Source organism: Nannospalax galili, unplaced genomic scaffold (assembly GCF_000622305.1).
Source record: "Nannospalax galili isolate Female #2095 unplaced genomic scaffold, S.galili_v1.0 scaffold800, whole genome shotgun sequence".
Classification (NCBI taxonomy): Eukaryota; Metazoa; Chordata; class Mammalia; order Rodentia; family Spalacidae; genus Nannospalax; species Nannospalax galili.
Genome location: NW_008347125.1, coordinates 1763327 through 1779728, shown reverse-complemented (window position 1 = coordinate 1779728; position 16402 = coordinate 1763327).

Here is a 16402-nt window from a genome sequence, read left to right as displayed (position 1 = left end):
ATATATCTTTTTGTAAGACTATTTTTATTTATTATTTTTATTTTATGTGTATGCATGTATTGCTTGCATGTAGGTAAGTGCACCCATGTCATGTAATGCCCACAGAGGACAGAAGAGGCTGTTGGATCCCCTGGATAGTTACAGATAGTTGTTAGCTGCCATGTGGGTGCTGGGATTCAAACCCAGGTCTTCTGCAAGAACAACCAGTGTTCTTAACTGTTGAGCCATCTCTCCAACCCCACTTTGAATATATCTTTATTCACACAGGATTTTGTAATATGACTTGGCTGCATAAAAAACATTGACTCACTGAGTTTGATCACCTAAATTTTAAAAAATTTCATTATACAATATAAAATGTTATATTAAAAAAACACATTGTTAACATTTTAACCTGCATTATCAGAAATTATTTAAGCATTTGGAAACTGAGAATCTAACAGCAAAGGGTGCATGTCTAACCAAATGTTAATTTTCTCTTGAAATTTTGAATCTTATCAGTAGCACCGAATATTGCCAATTGTTTTTCCTGATATGACAAGTCAAGGTCATGAAAAACTGTTTCATAGATACCCAAGTCCAAATAATAATAGTTTATCATTTCATTTTCCAAGTGAAAAATTATATTTCATCAAACAGTGTCATTAGTTTGTAACTCATTACACAAGGGCATTTCCTGAGTCAACTACTTTATTTTGATATTTCAAAAACAGGCTTTATTCTCACATTTCCCCTTTATTAACATAAAATATTAAAAATATGTATGTTCAAAAATTTTGGTGATCCCCTAACAAGGGACATTAACAAATGAAGTTTACTATTTTCCCTCTAAGTTGGGCACGCCCATTATCAATAACTTAATGTTTACTAGTGTAGCTTTGTTTTGTTGCCTTCCTTTGTCTTAAAGCAATGGAAACTTGAAAAAAATGGAAAAACCTATATCAAAAAAGTTAAGTAACATATTAGTATTAGTATGAAAATTATTTTGATTTTGCAGATCAGAAAGAATCTTGGGGATTCTCATAACCATGAGCCACAGTCTGAGAACCACTGACTTGGAAAACATTCTTGGAAAATTGCCATGGGCATTTAATATTAATAATCTTCCTATATATTGGAAAAGTGCACTTTCAGCTGTTCAAACCACATGGTTCTGATGGTGGCTGCCATCTTCCCGGGAAGATGCGTCTTTCCGCTAAGTGACTGGTTCACAGTGGACACGAGGGCCTCTTTGCCCCACTACATGTGCTTTCCTAAGATTATTAAGGTAGGAATTAAAAAATGTCATCAGTTGCTGCTCTCCAGATGGAGGTATGTGGGCTTTGCTACTCTGATTGCCCCATAATGTAGAAGGTTCTGAAATAGGATAGAAAACTCAAGCATTCAGAGAGAGGCAGAAATAGTAAGAGATTTGGTAGTATTTCAACCTCTTCTACTTGTCTCTGAGGCCAAACCACATTCTGATGCTTTCTATCCATTCTGAACACTTATATAGACATATATATTTACACACATACATATTTATTATTTATTTGTTTGTGTACACATGCCTGTAAATGCAAGTACATAGCACAAAGTGAGTGTGGAGATCAGAGGACAACTTGAGGGAATCAGTTCTCTCTACCCTATGGGCTCCAGGGAGTGAACTCTGGTCACTAGGCTTGAGAGCAAGCAACTTTACCCACTAAGCCATCTCACTAGCCTCATTCTTTGATGGATCTTTCTTGCATATAAACACCTTACATTTTCACAGTCTTTGCAAGTTTTTCCAATTAAGCCTCTTATTATTTTTATATTTTTGGCCTGGAACTTGCTATGTAGACTGGGCTGGCCTTGATCTCACAGAGATCTGCCTGCCTCTGCCTCCCCAGTGCTAGGATTAAAGGCCTGTTCCACCACACCCAGCTAAGCCTCTCTTTAAAAAATTTTATTTTTACTAGCATCTTCACAAGAGCGCTTGGAGTGGCAGGTATGGAGAGGTGCACTGCCAAAAAGTAAAAGAAAAATTAGGTAAAAGGCATAGTTTTATGCATCTGTTTTTTTTTTTTTTTACTTAATAAAAAGAAAAATAATTATTTACGTTTGTGTGTGTGTGTGCGTGCGTGTGTGTGTGTGTGTGTGTGTGTGTAGGCATGCGGAGCACGATTTGTGTTCCCAAATTTCCTTCAGTGTGATTCCATCCACTGGAACTTTGTTAATCTACCAAGAGTCCCACGTCTGTAAGAGATTGTCTCTCCCCTCTCAGCAGCCACTAGTTGCCAAAAGTTCTTTATTTTGGGTTGGGATTTCTTGCCTACTTCCTCAGATCTATGCTGGGATTTTGTCTGGTTTGAGCTTGCCTGGAACTTTTCCATGCTATCACCACTGCCATTGAGTTTATATGAGTAACTGACCAACTGTCTGGAAAACTCTGTTTCCTTGTGATCATCCACCACCTCTGGTTCTTACAATCTTTCCACCTCCTCTTTTGCAATGATACCTGAACCTTGGGAGGCAAAGTGTGAAATATTTCTTTGTTTCTTAATTTCACTATGACATTTATACTTTATTTTTTTAACTTATTATTAAGCAACTATTCTCATAGGTTAATTATCTAAATGACTTTTATTTTCTTTGGGCATTGTTTTTGGCTACTGCAATTAAATAAAATTTAATTAAGCCACAAATGGTAAATAGATTTTCTTGCCTGGTATATACAGTTACTTTAGTTGTTGTTGTAACCAAATACCTGGCCAGAAGCATCTTAAGGAAAGAAGGATTTATTTTGGCTCACAGTTTTGTGACTATGTAGGCATGGCTGCAGCATAGCCTGTTCCATGTTCCACAGATCAGACCCCTGGCCAGAACCACAGCAGGTTATAAACCATAAGCCCCACCCCTGTGGCCCCCAAACTGCCAGCTAGTCCCCTTGCCCAAAGAGTTTCATTGTCCCCCAAACAGTACCACCATCTGGTGACCAAGTGAGCAAGCACACCAGCCTGTAGGGGACATTTCATATTCAAACCATAGCACTTGTTTAACAGTTGAACCACTTGGAAACTTTAGTTGAAGCCTCATTGTGAAGAAATTATTCCCTAATAGGATTAAATTTTCTAACTACTTAAGACTATTTCACATTATGAAGAGTGTATGATAATCATGTAGTCTGGTACTATGAATATATATTCTATTCTTTTAATACACCAAGCGTAAATTCAAGTGTATAAAACATAATGTTTTTTAGTTTAGTTAACAAATGATCCACTTTCCATTCTACCTTAAAAATGTAATAATTAAAGTCTAGCTTTTGCTTCGTTTTCTTTGTTCTTTGCTCTGTTTCGATGTGAAAAGTGTACATTGGTAACAAATAAAATGCAATACACTGGTATGTGCTATGGTTTGAATGTGTTCCCTAAAGGAATGTGCTGGAAAATTAATCCCCAGTGCAGCAGCACTGGGAGGTGAAGCCTAGAGCAAGGCGATTATGCCATGAAAGCAGAGTCAATGAACTGATTCTGTGTTTGTGGGAGTAGGCTTATTCTAGAAAGCCAAATTCAAGACAAGTATGATGGTGCATGCCTATTGTGATGACTAATCTTGGTTGTCAACTTGACATAGCTGGAAAGAGGGAACCTCAATTGAGTGACTGTTTCTATCAGATTGGTCTGAAAATCTGCCTGTAAGGACATTTTCTTGATTTCTAATTGATGTAGGAAGGCCCAGTACACTGTAGGCGGTACCATCCCTGGGCAGGTGGGCCTGGGCTGTATTAGAAAGCTAGCTGAGTAGGCCAGAGGGATGCAAGCCAGGAAAGAGAATTCCTAGTTTCTACTTTGGGTTCGTGCCTTGAGTTCTTAAGCCGATTCCCCTCAACAATGGATTATAAACTGAAATTGTAAGCCAAATAAACTCTAAAGTTGTGTTTGGTCATGGTGTTTATCACAGCAATAGAAAGCAAACTAAAACACCAGTAATCTCAGCACTTGGGAGGTAGAAACAAGAGCTTTAGTTCAATACCAGCCTAGGCTACATGATATCTTGTCTCAAAAAAAGCAAAAAATTTCAAATTCTGTATCTCTCCTCTCTTGTTCTCTCTCTCTCTGTCTCTCTCTATTACTGTCTTTCTCTCTCTCTCTCTCTCTCTCTCTCTCTCTGGATATCTTCTTATTAAAATATTTTATCTATTATTTTTATTTTTATGTGTATGAATATAAAGTCTGTGTATATTGTAAGTGTAGCCATGTCATACAACGTCTGTGGAGGTCAGAAGAGAGTATTGGATCCCATGGAACTGGAGTTATGGCCAGTTGCTAGCTGCCATGTGGGTGCTGGGAATCAAACCTGGGCCCTCTGGAAGAACAGCAAGTGTTCTTAACCACTGAGCCATCTCTCCAGTCCTGGGCATCTTTTAATCTCATGCCTTCTAGCGACCCCTTACAGTAGCATAAAATGGTCTAAGACAGCAGGACAATATATATGGTACTCAAAATGCTTCTAAGCTGTGACTTTATCATTGTGATATGATATCACTGTGTGGTGCACTGAGAAGCAGTATGAAGCCGTGCTACTTGCCACTGACAGTGTTATAGTGAAATCAGCCATAGATAATACATAAATGAGTACATATTTAAGGAGAACTTTAATCATACAAAGGAATCAGAATTTTACATCATTTTCATATGTCATTAAAGATGTCTTGGTATTTTTCAAGCATTCTGAGGTCACAGATTTTATGAAACAAATTTTGCCTTCTGACCATAGATTACCAACCTACATTGTAGAGAACTGCATTATATCCCAGATTTGTTCAAACCTGTAACAACTACAGATGATCAGCCTGGGTTTTCTAAATTAGGTAATATGTATTCCAACGCCACAGTTTAGGGCTGGGGTCTGACTTATGAGGAAGTCTATTTTCTCTATTAAGTTCTGCTATGGTTTGGACGTAGTTTGTCTTCTTGGGTTCAGATGCTAAAGGTTTGTCTTTCAGTGTGGCAGTTTCAGGTGGTAGAAACTTTAGAGCGAGGTCTATTGGGAGATAGTTAGGCTACTGGGGTGTGCTGCCACAGAAGAGATTAGAATTTCCATGAAACTGAACTGATATAAAAGAATGCACCTGAGTCATTCTAACTCCCTGTCTTGCTGTGTGATCTCTTTCTCACACATGAGGTTCCACCCTGATGGCATCTATCACAGTGTGACTCAGTCAAGGGCACTTTCACCAAAGGATTAACAAACAGGGCTGCCTAGGCCTGAATTTTCAGTCTTCCAATCTGTGAAATGCTAAATCTCTTTTTATACATCACCCAGTCTCAAATATTTTATACCAGTGAAGAAACTGTACTGATATATTTTCTTTTTCACCTGGAGTCGACTTGAGGTACTTACAAATTGCTTTTTGTGGCACATTTTGCCATAAGGCATATGTATATCTTTATAACCTACCTTTTCATTTAAGCTCTAGTTGCTAGAGCTTAATGCATAGGCCTTGGTGCTAGGCAAAGAATTCAATTCCATTACTCCACTTTATACAAGTCAAGTCCTTATCTCTTGCCCCCTATGCAGCCATTAAACCCAGGGCATCTACTAGTCTAATTATAGTTCCATTTCCTCTTTTCTGGACCCCTGTGGTCTTTCCTTGCTTTCTTTCAAACATTACTGTATATTTATGAAAAGATTACAGTGGTTTTCTAACATTTTAAAGACAGTTTGTAGCAGCAGGTGGTTTTTCAGAAAAACTGAACTGGTACATTTAAGAAAGTAGAAGGGCTGTAACATGAATGATGAAATAAACTCCCTTATGCTTTCTGAAATTTTTTCTTCTTTTCCTTTACTATTATTTCCTTTATTTTCCCAAATTAATTTCTAATTCAAGCTTCCCATTTTATTAGGCTGGGGGAAAACTCTAACATTAGTCATTTGGCTTCTGTTGCTTTTGTAAAGCTGTATGATCGCATCTCCCAGAGGAAAGAGTTTATTTCATCCTTCATGTTACAGTCCTTCATCATGGGGGTTTGGAGAAAAAGCTCAAGGCAGTAAGTAACCTGGAGGCAGGAACTGAAGCACAGACCACAGAGGAACACTGCTTGCTTACTGACTTGCTCCTCTGGCCTGAGCTCAGCCTGCTTTTTATACAACCCTGAACCACCTGCCCAAGGATGGCACTGCTCATAATATGATGTGGCCCACCCACATCAATTAGCAATTAAGAAAATGCCTCACAGGCATGGCCACAGGCCAATTGGATGGAGGAAATGTGTCAATTGAGGTTCCCTCTTCCCAAGTTGACAACTGAAACTATCCAGCACATTGTTATAAATTACTCTTTTCCTTCTGTTTCTTTAAGCTGTAGTCCCAGGGTCTTATATAACACTAAACTTTTGAGTGAGAATGAGACCATCTGACTATTGAACCATCTATTCATTCTTAATCCCAGGTTAGTGCAGAAAATTAGACATTTCTTTTTCAACATGGATCTTCAGATCCAGGGGCTCTCTACCAAGGTTGGGGCATTGAAAATCCTGCAAAGATAGTTATTTCTTTATTGAAGGACTTCAGCTTCTCCAGGGGCTATGCCTAGGAAGTAGGTCAAGGTCCCCTCTATTTGGATCCTCAGATCTCTCTGTGCTTGTTATTCAACGTGTCTTCCTAACTACAGGAAGTGTGTGTTTCTGGGAAATCACGCTCCTTCCATGATTCCTGCATAGATACCTTGTCTGTACCTAATCTTTGGGCTGTGGGGATTAGTTCTTTAGAAAAAATACCCTGGAAGACTACCAAGCATTTTCAGATTTTTGCTCTGCTACATTTCTTCCTTGTTCTTTCTCCTTCAGGCTAGCAATGAGAACTGGATGGAGACAGAAAGAAATATACCAATGTTTAAAAAATAGACGACTATCTTCCAGTTTTTTCCTACCACATGTTACAAAGGTGATGGTAATGGTTCTGAAAACGTTGATGGTAGTTGTTTTAATAGAATGATGGTAGTCAAAATGGGCAGGAAAAGATCAGAGGTGCATTGTGAGAGTAAAAGCATCAGGATTGCTGGCTGCTGTGTGACTTCCAGATTTCTGCTGATCCAATTTATTGAGCTGTGGCATTCGGTAGGGCATACCCATTTCCCTGCCTGGATATGAAATCATAGCTGGCAGTGAATAGAATGTAGCATTGAAGATAACTAACCATTACTAGTACCTTGTCTATGCAAAGCAGCTTGACTAAATTGGGCATTTCTTTAGCTTTCAATGTGGCTGTAAATGCATTAAACTTGACTGATCTACTTTCAGATGTATCTGTTTGGTAAACTATTACAATAGTAATAATAATAAAAAAGACATACCATTGAATCCTGGAAATACCAGGTCTTTGGGTGAACATTTAATCAAAAATTTTAAAGTTCTTTTGTTTGTTCTCATGCCCAAATCACAGAAACTGATTCTCACTATTTGAAGCAAAGAAATTAGGGCATTTGAAAGATATAAGTAATTGAAAAGTCAAGAAAAAGTTAAACATCGGGCTTCCAGAGATAGAGTGGCAGGAAGTAAAGAACCACTTGTTTAGTGAACCCTACAGGGAGCTCAAGAAGAACCATTTCCATCCATTTACAATCCTTGGCCAAGGATGTGTCTTTAGGAAAACAGATGCTATCACTATAAAAGTGGAAGGTGTTAGCCTAAAGTTATATGGACAGCTCTGTTTTCTTTTTAATTTTAAAAATTACACTTATTTATCTATCTATCTATTTAATTAATTAATTTATTTATTTATTATTTTGTGGCTGCACACACACATACCTGACTGTGCCACAGTGTACATGTAAAGTTCACAGGACAACTTCTGGGAGTCAGTTTTCTCTTTCCATCATATGGGTTCTTGGGATCAAACTCAAGTCATCAGACTTTATGGCTAGTTCCTTTACCCACTGAGCCATCCCTATGGTGCAAACTCTGCTTTCAAGCCAAAGGAGCTGCACCTTTTGGGGTTGCCAGCAGTGTGATTAGCCTAACCTCAGTATGTGACCAGTTTTGATGTCATCATCATCCATGACAGAACACATAAACTGATAACTCTGGAGCTATTCTACAAAATTGATCCTTACACCACATTGTCCTTAAATTATTAATAAGCCACTAGTCTGTGTGTGGAAAATAAAGTAAATAAATTATTGGGTCAGCCCACCTGCTTTGGACTGATGAACATAATAAATCTATTCTCTAAGACAGTCAGGGTATGAGAGGCCACTGGTAGTGAACTGAATCACTGCTTCTTCAGCATGTCCACCAGCAGCCATTAGATGGGAGCATATTGGTTGAGAGCACAACAGTCAGCAGAGGATGCACCATCCAACCCATTAAACCAGTGTGCCTTCCCCCAGCATGCCATTCCCATTAAATAGAAATGTTTTCTTCAGTGTAATATATCCAAGAAGAGTCTATGACCTTCAGTAAATTTACTTTGATGATTACCTGTAATTTTTTTCTGCTTTTTCACTTGTCATTTGGGTGTTCATTTAATGTTGTTTTGTATAGAATATTATTGCTATTAAATACCCAGAGAGATTGGTTATTAATCCTTGCCTCAAAGATCTTTGACTTATTTTTACTCTTTGATGCTAATAAAATTATACATTGAGCTACAATACTGTTCTATTTTATTTACATTTAGAATATTATTTTAAGGTTATTTACAGATATGTATCCATGCCAACTTTGATTCTAATGCTGGCAATAAATAGTGGTAGGTTTGACTTAGAAGGGAATTTTGTCAATGAAGGCAACATTGACAATATTCAAGTTGTTTCTTTCTGTGTAAAAATGTTCTACACTACTTAAACTATATAACACATGAGAAAACTAAAAAGGCTTCCAGGAAGTTATAAAGAACTTTGTGGACTTTTTATTTATTTTTATGTGTATGAATGTTTTGCCTGAATGTATGTAAGTATATCATTTGCATACAAATGCTCATGGAAGCCAAAAGAGGGCACTGGAGTTATGGGCAGTTATTAGCCACCATATATGGCTGCTAGAAAATAAACCTAGGTTCTCTAAAAGAACAGCTCAGCCACTTGACTCTTAATAATTCAAAACACCCTTATTAGGGACATGAGCTCATAGTCAAAATGAAGTGGAAATCTGTGTAAATAACAAGCCATGTGCACAGAGGTGAATTGCAAAGAATGGGTTGTTTTACCCATATTGGCTTGTTGTGTGTTGTGGCTAGTTACGTTAACTGTCTATTAAAAGTCTGAGCCATCCGCATCCCATCCCCTGCTGGTCTGGCCTCTCTCACAAGCAGGCCCAGCCTGGGCTCCAACTCATTCTCCACAGGAGGACTAGTTACCCCATTCCTCTCATCACTGTTCCTGCAAGCCTCTCTAATAGGCTGGCTCCTATTCCTTAAACCCAAATCCCAGGACTACTTTTCCAAACCAGATTAACCACCCACCTTGCCATAGATCCCTAAGTTATCATGCAGGAGGCCCCCTCACTGGCAAATTCCCATCCTCGGGATCAGGCAGACAGACCTCCTCAGCTAGGACCCTGGTAAGTCAGCCTCAGGATCAGGCAGACAGATCTGCTCAGCCAGGACTCTGGTAAGTTGGAACAAGCTCACTGCCTCCCTCCTCCATTTCTCTCATCCACCTATAATCTGTCCCCTCCTTGCCTCTCTCACAGGCCAATCTACCCCCACCCCATCTTCTGCTGGTCTGGCCTCTCTCACAGGTGGGCCCAGCCTTGGCTCCAACTCATGCTCCACAGGAGGACTAGGTACCCCATTCCTCTCATCACTGTCCCTGCAAGCCTCTTTAACAAGTTGGTTCCTATTCCTTAAACCCAAATCCCAGGACTCTGAACCAAAATTAAATTTAAAAAGAGCAGAGTAGAAGTTCTTGTTCAACACGTAACCAACAAAGAACATCCATATGCCCAGATGGCAATGCAAAACCACATGAAAAACCAGGAAAATATGACCCCCAACAAAACCCACCAGCCCTACAGAAGGGCAGAACATTGAAAACCACCCTATAGAAGCCCAGGACACAGAATTTAAAAGAACAATCATAAACATGATCAAAGAATTACAAGAAAACACAGATAATGCAAAGAACTCAAAGAAGAAAGGCATAAGCTTTTGATGGAGACTCAAGAATATAAAAATATGCAGCTTAATGAAATATCAAAAACAATTCATAATTTGGAAAAGCAAATTGACTAAAGAATAGAAATACTGAAGAAAACCCAAATGCAAATGAATATAGGACTCAAAGACTCAATAAATCAAGTAGAAACAACAGGAAAAAGTCTCACAAGTAGAATGAATGAAATGGAAAACAGAATATCAAGACTGGAGAATAAAGTTGAAGATTTGGACTCCTTAAGCAAAAACTATGCAAAATTAGAAAAAAACAAAAACAAAAATAAAAACAAAAACAGGAATGGAGTACCCAGGAAATGTGGGGCAGCATGAAAGGACCAAATCTACATACTATAGGCATACAGGAAGGAGAAGAAAATCAAACCAAGGGCATTGAACAGATCTTAAACACGATTATAAAAGAGAATTTCCCGAAATTAAGGAAAGATATCCCCATACAAATACAGGAAGAACATAGAACACCAAATAGGATCAGAAAAGAAGCTCCCCATGACATATCATAGTAAAAACATTAAATGTACAGAACAAAGAGAGGGTGCGGAAACCTGCTAGAGAAAAGCAACAAGTTACATATAAAAGAAAACCCATTAGAAGAACAGCTGACTCTTCAATACAAACTATGAAAGCCAGAAGAGTCTGGGATAAAGTATTCCCAGTTCTAAATAACCATGGATACTTTATCCAGCAAAACTATCTATCAAGGTTGAAGGGGAACAGAAAAATTTCCATGACACAAATAGGCTGAACGAACTCACGTATTCCAAACTAGCACTACAGAGACTACTTGAAGCAATACAAAGGACCAAAGAAAGGAATAAGTATGCCCAAAAGGGTACAGAAAGAAAATAAAGAAAGGTATATCAATGGAAACACAAAATAGGGCACAAACACAAAGAAATTAAAATGATAGCACACAATTTGCACCTTTTAATATTAATAGTAAATACCAATGGCCTCAACTCCTCTGTCAAAAGACACAGGCTAGTGCAATGGATCAAGAAAGAAGACCCGTCTTTTTATTGTCTTCAAGAAACTCATCTCCCCTTCAAGGATAGACACTATCAGAGTGAAAGGATGGAAAAGATATTCCAAGAAAATGGCCCTAAGAAGCAAGCAGGTGTTGCAATTTTAATATCTGACAAAATAGACTTCAAATTAAAACTCATCAGAAGAGATAAGGAGGGTTATTTCATTCTAATCAAAGGAGCTATTGACCAAGAAGATATTACAATCATGAACATTGATGCACCAAACTCTAGAGCACCTAATTTCATAAAATCAGTAGTCCAGAACTATAAAACAGAGATTGGCACAAACTCAGTGATAGTGGGCGACTTTAATACCCCACTTTCTTCAATAGACAGGTCACTGGACAAAGACTAAACAGACAGACATCTGAATTAAATGACATATTATATAAAAGGGACCTAATAGATACATACAGAATATTCCACCCAACCACCAAAGAATGCATTTTTTACTCAGCAGCTCATGCAAGTTATGCTAAAATTGACCACACTCTGGGGCACAAAATAAATCTCAACAAATGCAAAAATATTGAAATTATTCCATGCCTTCTATCAGACCATAGTGTAATAAAACTTATAATCAGTGGTTGGAGAGATGGCTCAGTGGCTAAGAACACTGGCTGTTCTTGCAGAAGATGTGGGTTTGAATCCTGGCACCCACATGGTAGCTAACAACTGTCCACAACTCCAGTTCCAGGGACTCTGACATCCTCTTCTGACCCCCGCAGGCACTGCACAACATGGGTGCACTTACATGCATGCAGGCAATATACCCATACACATAAAATAAATAAAAATAATAAATAAAGTATTTTTAAAAAGCTGTAATCAACAGCAAAAGATGCTCTAGTAAATATATGAACACATGGAGATTAAACAAACACACTCCTGAATAATGCATGAATGGGTCAAAGAAGAAATTAAGAAAGAAATAAAAGTATTCCTGGAACAAAATGAAAATGAGAACACAACACAACAAAACCTCTGGGACACTCTAAAAGTACTCCTAAGAGGTAACTTTATGGCTCTTAGTGTCTACATCAAAAATCAGAAAGAGTACATGTAAACTGACTTGACAATACAACTCAAGACTCTGGAAAGGCTAGAATAAACCAACCCCAAACCTAGTAGATGAGAATAAATAACAAAACTCAGAGCAGAAATAAATGAAATAGAAACAAAGAAAATAATACAAAAAATTAATGAATATAAGAGCTGGTTCTTTGAAAAATTAAACAAGATAGATAAACCCTTATCCCAGTTAACTGAAAGAAAAAAAGAAAGAAAAGAGAGAGAAAGAAAGAAAAGAGCAAATCCAAATTAACAAAATCAGAGATGAAAGGGGAAATATCACAATAGACACCAAAATAAAAAAAAATCCAAAACATTGTAAGGGACTACTTTTAAAATCTATACTCTATTAAATTTGAAAGCCTAAAAGAAATGGATGAATTCCTAAAATTATAGCCACCACCAAAGTTAAACCAAGAGGAGATCAACAGCCTAAACAGACCCATAACAAATAAGGAAATTGAAACAGTAATACAAAACCTCCCAACTAAAAAAAAGTCCAGGCCCAGATGGATTCACAGCAGGATTCTACCAGATATTCAAAGAAAATCTACAACAAATACTGCTTAAATTATTTAAAAAAATAGGAACAGAAGAAGAACTCCCAAACTCCTTTTATGAAGCCAGTATCACTCTAATACCAAAACCAGTTAAAGACACAACAAAAAAGAAAACTATAGACCCATATCCTTAATGAACATAGATGCAAAAATTCTCAACAAAATACTTGCAAACTGCATACATCAAAAAGATCATTCACCATGATCAAGTCGGCTTTATTCTAGAGATGCAGGGATGGTTCAACATTTGTTAAGTCAATAAACGTAATAAAACATATAAACTGACTTAAAAACAAAAACCAAATGATCATCTCAATAGATGCAGAAAAGGCATTTGACAAACTCCAACATGCATTTATGTTAAAAGAAAGACTGGAGGGAACATACCTCAACATAGTTAAAGCTGTATACAACAAACCTATAGCCAATATCATCTTAAATGGAGAAAAACTGGAAGCATTCCCATTGAAATCAGGAACCAGACAAGGCTGCCCACTATCCCCACTTCTCTTTAACATAGTACTTGAAACTCTTGCAAGAGCAATAACACAAGAGCAGGAAATTAAAATTACCAATTGGAAAAGAAGAGGTCAAATTATCCCTATTTGCAGATGATATATTATACATATGAGTTCCAAAAAACATCCCACTAGAAAAAAGCTGTTAGAATTAATTAATGCTTTCAGTAAAGTGGCAGTATACAAAATCAACATACAAAAATCAGTAGCCTTTCTATATACCAGTAACAAGCAATCAGAAAAAGCACTAGAGGAAACCCTTCCTTCTTCAATGGCTCAAAAAACTTTTGGAATTAACCTTACTTAAGACCTTTAAGATCTCTACAAAGAAAATTTCAAAACTTTAAAGAAAGAGATAGTGGAAGACACTAGGAGATGGAAAGACCTACCATGCTCATGGATTGGTAGAATCAATATTGTGAAAATGACCATCTTACCAAAAGCAACTTATAGATTCAGTGCAATCCCATTCAAAATACCCATGACATTCTTCATAGAGTTTGACAAGATGGAATCACAAAAGACCCCAGATAGCCAAAACAATCTTTGGCAAAAAGAACAATGCTGGGGAGATCACCACACCAGATCTTAAATCATAAAACAGCATGGTACTGATGCAAAAATTGACATGTGGATCAATGGAACACAATAGAAGACCCAAACATGAGTTCATATAACTTCAGCCACCTGATATTTGACAAAGTGCTAAGAACACACAACGGAGGAAAGACAGCATCTTCAAGTGGTGCTGGCAAAACTGGCTCTCCACCTGCAGAAAAATGAAACTTGACCCTTATCTTTTACCCTGAACAAAAATCAACTCCAAGTGGATCAAGGACCTCAAAATAAAACCTGAAACTCAGAAATTGCTAGAAGGAAACACAGGCAGCACCCTTCAAAGACATAGGCCCAGGAAAGGACTTTCTAAACCAGACATCAGCTGCTCAGGCACTAAGGTCAAAAATCAGTAAGTGGGACCTCATTAAATTACAAAGTTTCTGTACAGCAAAAGAAAAAAACTAAGGAAAGGAAGAGGAAACACATTGAGTGGGAGAAAATGTTCACCAGATACACATCTGACAGAGGATTAATATGCAGAATATACAAAGGATTCAAAAAAGAAACAAGAAGATAAATGACCCAATAAAAAAATGGTTGATAGACCCAAATAGAGAGTTCTCAAGTGAGGAAATGAAAATGGCTAAGAAGCACTTTAAAAAGTGCTCAACATCCTTAGTAATTAGAGAAATGCAAATCAAAACCGCTTTAAGATTTCATCTTACTCCAGTCAGATTGGCCAAGATCAAGAGAACAGAAGACTCCAGTTGCTGGAGAGGATGTGGAGAAAGAGGAGTGCTCATCAAGAGAACAGAAGACTCCAAATGCTGGAGAGGATGTGGAGAAAGAGGAGTGCTTTTTCACTTCTGTTGGGAATGCAAACTCATGCAACCACTATGGAAAGCAATGTGGAGAACCCTAAAAAAACTAAAAATGAACCTACCATATAATCCAGTGATAACACTCCTTGGCATATACCCAAAGGACTTGTTATAATGTAGAGATACCTGTACATCCATGTTTGTTGTTGCTCTCATCACAATAGCTAAGACATGGAAACAACCTAGATGTCCCTCAACTGACAAATGGCTAATGAAAATGTGGTATTCAATGGCGTTCTACTCAGCAATAAGATGAGATTATGAAATTTTCAGGTAAATGGATGGAGCTAGAGAGTCTTACAAGAAGTGAAATAACACAAATGCAGAAAAGCAAGCAACATATGTTTTCCCTCATTTATGGATTGTAGCACCAATCCCTTAAATGTGAGTGTATAAATTCTGAAGTAACACCAGGAGCCAGGTAAAGGCAAAGACACATGGAGGTAAAGGAAAAGAACCTGAAATGGAGATAGTAGGGAACAGATGCTACCTGAGGGAGGTGGAAAAAATTATGAGTAATCAGCAGGGAGGAAAGGAGGGAGGGACACGCAAGGGACCATGGTGTGGGGGAGGGAGGGAGGGAAGTCAGGAAAGATGGCAGGAGTCCAGAGGTATTGGGGGAGGGTGGGAATAATGGGGGCACTGTGACTAGGAAGGGAGGAAGGAGGGAGGCCAGAAGGGAGAAAAAAGAGTAGAAATGAGTGACTCTTGGGGGCTAGGAAACCTAGAGGGAAAAGTGATGCCCTAGAAACCCTATGAGAAATGTATGTAGAGTGTCTGAACATTAATGCATATGTAACTAGGAGCTACTTGGAAGGGAATGCAGTGCCAGATAGAAGAGACCTCCCTTAGAGCGACAAACATGCCATACAGCACTTATCAAAGAAATTTCTTTTTGCAACAAATGGAGGCTACCACAGAGTTGCACATCTAGTCAGCCATAGAGAACATACACCTGGGAGATGCCCGGTACTCGGTGACACATCTACAGTCGAATTTCTACAACCAAGGCTCATGGAACATAGTGGAATAAGTAGAGAGAGGGTTAATGCACACCTCAACTCACCATTGAGGCTTCCATGTACATTAGAGTGCGTTACAGAAGGCCTCAACTGACCAAACTTTGGAGAATAAGAGACTGTAGAGTGTAGGATGAGATTCCTATATAGAAGCTCACCCACCCAAGGCTCAGGGACCATTGCAGAAAAGGAGGCGGAAAGACTATAAGAGCCAGGGCTGGTTCATGAACATTTGAGGTGGAGGTGTCCAGGCCAATGGAGGCTTCCTCATGTGCGGCAGTGGTGGCATCCAATGCGGGACCCATGTTAGCTCAACTGAACAAGAGCCCAAAGGGGAGGCGAGCAATAGGTTAACACTAGATTGAGAACTATTTGAGACTGGTTGCTGCTGGGTGAGGGAGAGTATGACTTACATATGACCACTAGATGGGCTGACTAGACTCTAGTGGATGTATTTACACTGAAGGACATTTGGGTACAAACACCTGAATTAATAGGACTCAGCTTGTATGGCAGAGTGCATAGAGTTTGGTGGAAGATGGGGGAAGCTTGGAAGGAGGAGAGGGTTCTGGATTTGAGTGGGAAATGTATGAAATTTAAAAAGCTTAATAAAAAATTAATAAAGAAAAA